Source organism: Hippopotamus amphibius, chromosome 14 (genome assembly GCF_030028045.1).
Source record: "Hippopotamus amphibius kiboko isolate mHipAmp2 chromosome 14, mHipAmp2.hap2, whole genome shotgun sequence".
NCBI classification, from domain to species: domain Eukaryota; kingdom Metazoa; phylum Chordata; class Mammalia; order Artiodactyla; family Hippopotamidae; genus Hippopotamus; species Hippopotamus amphibius.
In genome coordinates, this window is record NC_080199.1 from 40,233,541 (window position 1) to 40,243,017 (window position 9,477).

The 9,477-nt window shown below is 35.5% G+C and overlaps 1 non-coding gene across 1 annotated transcript; it reads right to left on the minus strand.

The window, feature by feature from the left end:
• Nucleotides 1-8,461: 8,461 nt before the first annotated feature.
• Nucleotides 8,462-8,568, minus strand: LOC130836037 (U6 spliceosomal RNA). Its single transcript, XR_009049101.1, has one exon. It is a non-coding gene; the product is annotated as a U6 spliceosomal RNA (small nuclear RNA).
• Nucleotides 8,569-9,477: the final 909 nt, after the last annotated feature.

The window sequence follows — 9,477 nt, forward strand, 5'->3', positions numbered from 1 at the left end:
ATCTTTTTTTTTCAAATTATATGTCAAAATATAATGTTCTGCATGATTTCAGTGCTTTGAAATTTGTTGGGACTTGCTTATGGACTGGTCTATGGTCAATTTGGTCAGATATACTGTGAATAATTTTAATATGATGAAATCTGTTGGTACTTGCTTTGTGGGCCAGCAAATGTAATCACTTTTGGCAGATGATCTGTGTTCACTTGAAATAAATGTGGATATTCTTGAAAACTGTTAGTCATGTCACATCTCCTTTGACAGTGATGTCATGTCACATCTCCTTTGACAGTGATGTATATATATATTTTTTTCTCTGAGAGGTTTTTAAGATGGTGTTTTGCTTTCCAGTTTTCTTACTATAATGTCTTGATATTTTTGTTATTATTTGGTTTAGGACTGGTAGACAATTTTTATTCCATGGATTGATCACACTGCCCATTCTGCTCTATTTGGCAGCAGTGGTATTCAATTCAGTTTGACTATACAATTCATAAAAACAATAGATTCATCTGACACCACATTTACTGAGCTTTAACAAAAGATACAGAAAAGGAAACATCAAAGAATGTTCAGTAACAGCACAGTAACAACCTTCTGACTCCCTTGCCCAGCAATTGATGTCCCAGTCTTTCCATGTTGGATGTGAGTGTTCACAAGGCTAGAGGCTGTTTGTAGACAATCTCAGCTCCAGAAACCTATCCACATGGGATCCTTTTGGCTTAGTCACATACCCTATTCTGAAAAGTGTGACTTGCATCCTTTCCCCAGGCAAGCTGCATCTCATTCTCCCCAGTTGCTCATCACTTAATAAAAAATCTCAACAAGGAATTACCAGTGCTTGGACTTGCAACTAGTATTTGTTCAGAGTCTCCTTGTCTTGGGTAAAGTAGATTTAGGTCAACCCTGAGTAATTCTATGAGTAATGGTTATACAAGTTATTCAAACACAGGTAAAAGCTTCACATATCCTGAGACTAGAATAAAGATATTAGAACCTTCTTGTTTTTCCTGGTACCTCCACTCCAATCCTTGCTATTCTTGCTGCAGTTTATCCAGATATTAAAAAAAGAAATTCTTAAGGGAATAAAAGTCTACATAATTAGAATTTAAGGCTCAAACATTTTAAAAATATCTCTGATAAGATTTTTGATATTCCTTCACCAACTGGACTGTTTCTCATAAAATTTTACCTACAATTATTTGCGGATTTCTACAGATGTTGATAGAATCACTTAACTGTGTGTTACTTTACCAAAGCTGAATTTATTTCTTCCTCCTTCTATGATCAGTCTCCAAGTACAATATATCAGTTTGAATATTAAGTATTCAAAATGTATGTTTTTCTTGAAGATCTTTTTCTATAGACTTACATTCTTATTTGACTATACATTTGAGTCACAAATAATTTATTACCCTACAGTTATTGAATAAGTCTTAATATAACTATTAACACACTACTGATTAGTTGATATCAATGTCATTTTTAAATTTTTTTCTTGAATAAAAACTAAACAAAAATGCTCTTTGCCATATACTCCACCTTTCCTAACTTAAAGACCTCTGCAAACTCTAAGTTTTACCTTTTCTGGGATATAACTTTGTAACCAAGTTACAAAGAACATTTTTGTTGTTGTTGTTGCAAATTTCCAAAGCCACTCATTTGCCTTAAATGGAGTCAATGTGTTGTTGATCATTAATGCAAATGTCCCAACTAATTGTACCAAAGGAAATACAAGTTCCTGTCTAATTTGGGCACAGTGGCCAAGAGGATACATCAGTAAATAGAAAAATTGGTAGTGATGATCTTATATTATCTAAGGATAGACAAAACCACAGGATTCCTCAATATTGACCTCACTATCCTGAGCCTCCAGCACTCCCGGTCATGTCCTTTAAACACAACAGAGCACACTGAAATTAACATGAATGTTAAAAATCTTTTTTTAATGAAAATATACACCCTCTCTAAGATTTTCAATGAGTTAATGCATTATTCAATTTGAAATAGGTGCATTTGGGTTTATCAGCTTACTAGGTTAACTACCAAACATGTCCAATTTTCTAGTAATGAATAACATTAGGGTCTCCTTCCTGGGCTTATCTTGTCATCATCATTGTGCCCAAACCTCCAGATAATAAATTGTCCACACATTCAGTCTAGCTTCCAAGATCCCTTAGGCCCTCTTATGAATTGGGCCTTGTGTTGATTAAGCCTCTACAAGTGCTGTGTCCATTGGATACTTGTGGCATTGAAGCAATTTAAGTATAATGTATTTGCCTATTAGAATTATGTCCCCCAGAAAATGTGTTGTCCTTCATACCTAGAAAATTGCCTGAACAGAATGTCATTCTGATTCACAGCAACACATGCATCAGATATCGTCTGCCAGTCAGAGTAAATCCAGTCAAGCTCAGAGGGAAGATTTATCTCCAGGCTGAATAAGAACCAATATTATAAAAATAATAAAAAATGTAACCTAAATGAAAATGTCTACACTGCTGTATTCCAGCAGAATATCACTGGACATAGATTGATGTCTTTCCTTCAAATCATTGAAATATACTTGTCAGGCAAATTTCCTGGTTTGAATTCATTCAATTCTTCTCAAAGGATAACAAACCAGGGATGTCTTTGAGAATTAGCTGTGAATTGGCACCACAACTGAGAGAAAAATCTCTGAATATTCTCCTATTCTAATATGAGTTCTTGAAAAGGGTGATGGTATCCTTCCTCAGCATCATTTTCCATTTATGGGCTTCCTTACTTTCTGTGACAGTTTCCCCTCATTTCCATTTTTTTAACCTGTCATTATACAGACTTGATGTTCTGAATGAGAGTCTCTGATTGAGCCATCCATACTGGCTATCCACAGGGTAAGTTTCAGAAATAGACCTACCAGAGTTTTCTTTTTGGTTTTGTCTCTGGAAGGAGTAGTATTAGAAAACTAAAATATAATGGGATTGCCTTTATTACTAGGAAGTTGGGTACACATATCATCAATTCTAATTTAGGCTCTGAAGGAAGGTCACTCTTCTGCCTATTCTTGTCTTATTCTGAGAAATTAAAACAGTGTCCTAAGCAAGTCTCTTTCTGCTGGATAACAAGTGCAGTCCCTGACCTGGTGTAACTGTATCTGGCAAGGTAATGACAAAGTTTTGTGATGTAGAAAACAGAATTTTATGATCCCATGATTCCCCCAACACAGTCTCCAACAGCCACCAACACACATAACACCTTTCCAAAGAATGTCCCATTTATTATTCCTCATATTCAGATGAAGTACACATTCACCCAGCTGAGGCAGCCAGCCCTTCATTCTCTTAGTGTCACCTGTTCTAGTTACTATGGCTGGGTAGAAAATTACTTCAAAGTTTACCTCAAGACTTGAGCAAATTATTTTAGCATAAAACAATCATCTATCATGCTTCTGACTAACACTGGTTAAGAATTCAGAAAGGCCATGTTGGGGATAGTTTACCACTGCTCCATGATATCTGGGACCTGGGAGGGAAGACTCCAAGCCTGGAGGCTGAAGTCATCTGAAGGCTCACTACTCACATGTTTGAAGGAAGATGCTGGCTGACAGTGGGCAGGGCCTGGTTTACTTACCACCTGGGCCTATTCATGTAGACTCTCCAAGTTGCCTTCCTCACAGGATGGTGGTTGTGTTCCCAGGACAAGTATCCTTAGCGTGAAGAGGTTAGAAGCCATGTACTTTTTATGACTTGTCCTCAAAAGCCACAAGGTATCCCTTTTGCCATACTCCAAGGGTCCAAGCAATCCACAAGGCCAACCTCAGATTCAGTTTAGGGGAACGTAGATTCCACCTCTTAGTGGAAGGAGTGTCAATAACAGCAAAAGTAGAACTTGTAAGATGTGGTGGGGGAAGGATGGAGTGGGAGTTTGGGGTTAGCAAATGCAAACTAATATATATAGGATAGAAAAACAACAAGGTCCTACCATATAGCACAAGGAACTATATTCAATATCATGTGATTAAACCATAAGGGAAAAGAATATGACAAAGAATATGTGTGTATGTATATATATATATATTTATAATTGAATCACTGCTGTACAGCAGAAATTAACACAACATTGTAAATGAACTATGCTTCAATAATTTTTTTTTAAGTAGAACATGTAAGATGGGAGAGAGAGAGAGAGGAGACTAGAGAATTATGGAAATCAGTGTAAGTCTAAAACATGGATAATTGAAATCCAAGAATGTGAGAAGAAACAGTTCAGAAAACCAATATTTGAAATGATAATGAACACAAATGTTCAAAATCTACTGAGAGATATTAGAAGGAAAGGGTAAAAAGCTGGTTTGGTAGTCTTTCCTCTAGCATCACAGATACCTGAGGAATTGATTCTTGATTAAATCTACCTTGCAACATCAACTCAGAGAACTATTAGGAATTTGATTGTATTGGCTCAATGATAAATGAGAATCTAGCCCAAGGCTATGTATTGAATTAGCATCTGTATCTCATTGTCATAGTTGTTTATCAAGTAATGAATAACTGGATATGGTGAAATGCAGCTGCACTAGAAGATGGACATTATTTGTATCCCTTGATAATTTTGTGACTAGCTAGTAACATAGCCCTGAGGGAATAATGTGAGCTGCTAAGAGAAATCACTGAAAAGAAATCGTGACTTCTTTGAACTGAACTCTTCCTCAAACAGTTATGTTAATCTCTCATAATTACACACATCTAGACTGTAGAATATCTGGACCTTTGAAAATAGTGATTATAGGTCTTAGACTTTAGCCATTTCATGTTGGTTACCTCACACTCATACAAAGAGAATTTTGACACTCTTAGCTTGTAGGTAAGTACACTTGATATGGAGAGAGAAGCCTACTTACTCTCATGAATCTGATTGTCCATCCAAACCTATGACCACTGTTAAAGAGCAGAATGGGCACTGAAGGGTGAGTTGCAAATTAAGGGGGCCATAACAAGTAGGAAACGGCTCTGAGATGTTATTTTTTGGTGCTGCCAATCCCTTAAGTGATAATACATCCACTGATGTGGGAAAGCAAGTAAACAAAATCAAACAAAGAAAAAGTTGAGATGTATTTGAAACTGTGACAAGAAGAATAACACCCCTCCTCTACAAGATGCCTTCTTATATAGATTCCTAAATCTGTGGGTATGTTACCTTGCATGGCAAAAACATCTTCAGATTAAATTAAGGAAACTGAGATTGTCCTGAATTATCTGAGTGGAAATAATGTCATCACAAGTGTCTTTATTAGAGGAGGGCAGGAGAGTCAGAATCAGAGGAAAAAAAAAAAAAAAAACATGATGATAGAAGCAGGTGTCAGTTGGAGTGAAGTGGCCATGAACTAAGGAATGCAGGCAGCTTCCAGAGCTGGAAAAAGGAAGTAAATAGATTCTCCCCTAGAGCCTCCTGAAGAAGTACCAGTAAGTTCCCTACATACAAATGACTTCCATTCCAAGAACATGTTCATAAGTGCAATTTGTTCGTAAGTCCAACAAAATTAGCCTATGTACCCAACTAACATAATCGGCTATATACGACTGTACAGTAATAGGCTTATAATACTTTTCACGCAAATAATACATAAAAACAAACACAAAAAATAAACATTTTTAATCTTACAGTACAGTACCTTGAAAAGTACAGTACTAGAGTACAACAGCTGGCATACAGGGGCTGGCATCAAGTGAACAGGCAAAAAGAGTTACTGACTGGAGGAGGGAGAGGAGGTGGGAGATGGTAGAGCTGAAGGATCATCAGCAATAGGAGACAGAGAACAAGCTATCTTTTTAGCTTGCTCCACTCTCTCAATTATTTTCCATCTTTATTTCCATTGTTATCACTTGGCACGTCTTGGTACCAGCTATATTACCAGTGCTTTTACACATGCTTCTGGATGTCCTGGGCTTGAAATAAAGATACTATACTATGGTACTCTATATAGTACTGTACAATAAAATACACAGAAAACAACAACGTGTAGAGCATGTATGCACATGACATGAACTAACATACTTATGCGATTTGACATGTGAACGTACGTTCGCATCTTTGAAAGTTTGCAAATTGAAAGTTCTTATGGAGGGGACTTACTCTATAGCTCTACTGATATCTTGATTTTGGCTAAATAAGCCCCATTTTGGTATGATGCCTTCCAGAACTGTAAGATAATAAACATATTGTTTTAAGCCACTAGGTTTTTGGTAATTCATTATAATGGTAATGCAGTTGTAGGTACCAATAACCTAAGATGGAATGTGCAGTGATAAGTAAAGAGGTAAGACAAGTGATACATCTCTGATCTAACTAGTGGTAGAAAGTATGGTATCAGTAGCCATCATCCTATGCAGGGACATTTATTCAACTCTCCTTTTAAGAGAGCAAGAGACCATGCTAGAACCTGGGCCAACCTGCTATTTACTATGCAAAGAGGGTCTTTAATGGTATTAATTATGTTTGAGCTACTTAAAAGGAGAATGATTGACTCAAAAATAATGATAATAATGGAAATAAGAAATCATTAAACTGAGCGGCAATATATGATTTAATCAATAATGAAATAATTTAAAAAGGAGATTGATGTGATTACTACAAAAAGCTTGTGGCACACGGTCATCATCTGGATGGAAGAAAACCAACCCCTGGCAGGCAACAGGGCAGCTAAAAGAAGCTGTTAAATGTTCCCTTTATCTCATCTCAGATATATTTAAATTCAAGCATAGTAAAATAGAAACACCACCCCCCCTAAGATATCAGAACAGAGTACTGAAGAAAGTTAATCTTTCAATATGGTAGTATTAGAGGATGAATGATATGATTTGAGGATCAATGTGATTTCATTAAATCTCTACTGAGGTGTCCAAGACTGTACACTATAATTAAAAAGGCTGGGTAGAGAAGAAAACTTTTTGTAGGAATAGATATTGATATACCATATACTGGAAGATGAGGGGATATGATCAAATGACTAAAACTGAAACCCAGAGTGTAAATACATATTCTGGCAGCTGTCACCACTGTTACAGTGAAAATATAGATTACCCTGTACTGTGGTGTGTGAGCATCATCAGAAGGCAACATTCAAATGAATGAGACTATAAATGCAATAAATTATCATTGAATATTTATAATTGGATATTGGGCAAGTCTAAACTTTGTTTTATTATTGTGCTAAATAAAAACTTTTGGAAGTTCTGAAAGCAGAAATTTTGTATCCAAAGAAAAATAGCAGAAGTTGGCATACTAGACGCAAAATATCTCCACTTACAAGAGTTCCCACTGCTCTCTAGGAAAACTAGATAGTTCCTGGAAAGTAAATGCTCACTCTTGTGGCTCGAATTACAGTTCCTCTAATAGCATCTGTTGCCAGCTATGATGACAAGCTAAATTATAAAATTGACTGTTAGGATGCTGTAGAGTTGGCTAAGGTTTCCTTTTATGTTCTATCTCAATTTTGAAGAAAGCCAAACACATATTCTTTTCAAAAATTTTTTGTTTTCTTCCTTTCCTTCCTTTATCCTGTCTTTCTTTCTTTTCTTTTCTTCCTTCCTTGCTTGCTTCCTTCCTTTCCTTCTTTCTTTTCTGTCCTTCTTTCTTTCCCTTCCTTCCTTCCTTCCTTCCTTCCTTCCTTCCTTCCTTCCTTCCTTCCTCCATTCCTCCCTTCCTTTCTTTCTTTGTTTCCATTTTTACTCTATTTCTCAATTGATTGCTTTTTTGGCAGAAACATCTGAGGAGATTATTCATTGCTCTTCTCCTAGGGTGTCTATTTTTTCCAGTATACTGTTAACAACCTGATGAAATGAGGCATAGACTTGACTGCCATCAAAAGTAAGTTAATTCATTGCATTAATTATAATATAGCATTGCCTTTTTCAGAAAAGATAGCCAAGAAATTCTGAGAAATAGAATAACATATATGGCTAATTGTTATAGCTTATGTACAATATATAGTGGGATGCATGACTAATAGTTAATTATACCATCTAAAATACAGGACCCAGATCAACTTGTTAAATTATTAGGAATTGCTTGAGTTTGGGTCACAAAAGACACTCCATAAACAATATGGTATACAAACTGTTTTACTTCATTTTTCTTTTTTATTTTTTTTTGCACTTAGAAGTTTTATTTTAAATGTTTTAAGGATAAGATAGTTACATCATAATTATAACAATTACAGAATTAAAAGATTTCTATTGTTTATACTTCTAAATGCAGAGAACAGGGAATTGTCTACATATTGTATAAAACTAAATTAAAATAAAAAAATGAATGCAAGCTTGAAAGATGAAGTCATTCACCTAATTTTAAAATGCAGACATGAAGACCTCTGAACTATACACGTTCGTTCAAACTGCACTGATGAGGGAAAATACAAAAAGTGCAACATTTCCAAGGAACCACTGACATTTCAACCATAATTATTTTATTATAATAATTGTTCTTTAAAAGTATGGAATGCTTCATGAATTTGTATGTCATCCTTGTGCAGAGGCCATGCCAATCTTCTCTGTATAGTTCCAATTTCAGTATGCATGTTGCCTAAATGAGCACTTACTTCATTCTTCTAACAATAAAGTGCTACAACACCATAGGAAGATTTTGGATATTGGTAGACACATCTATATCACATGAGGATCTCGCTGACATGTATACATAAAGTTACCAGAAAGAAATCTGAATTTATGAGAGCTTCAGAACAAAAGAGGCTTTCAAAAACTTGCAGACAATTGCAGTGCAAGCAATTAGGGATATATTATAGTAATATAGGAATATGTCATTAATGATGATTTTAGGGGGTTATATTTTATCCATGAGGTAGTTGTAGCCCTCCTTTTCGAATCAATAGAACCTCAAAGGAACTTCATTATCTTGTTTGCTTAATGGCCTAAAACTTATCTTTATTAAACAAAGCAAGCTAGTTTAACAATGGAAACCTCCAAATCTCATTTTCATAGTTAAGTTGCTAATCTACCACCATTTGCCTACAGAAGTTGAAGAATAAGACTTTGAAATAGGCAGAGTTAGAGAAGTATATATGGCTATATAGGAAAATCTAAAATGTTGTCCACAGATGGTGATATTTGAATATTTGAGATCACATGACATGACCAAAGATTTCTTTCTTAGGACCAAGCAAATGAACCCTCCTTAGCTGGATAAATTAAAGCAACCATTCAAAGGGAATCCAATCATAAAAATTCCTGTGCAGAATATGCAAGAAGAATTAAATTTGATTATGTAGCTTCTTCTAATCCCAGGAAAGAAAAAATCAGTTGCATATTAGGTTGCAGTTTAGAATTCAACAGTGCATTTCCTTCTGATCCTTGGAGGTCACCACTTGGATATATGAAATGAGAAGACACAGTGATGCTTGGGCTATATGTTTGTGGGTTTAGCCACAAACCATAGATGTCAATGCGGTAAAATGTTGTTCAGAGATAATAAAGAAATGATGTAAAG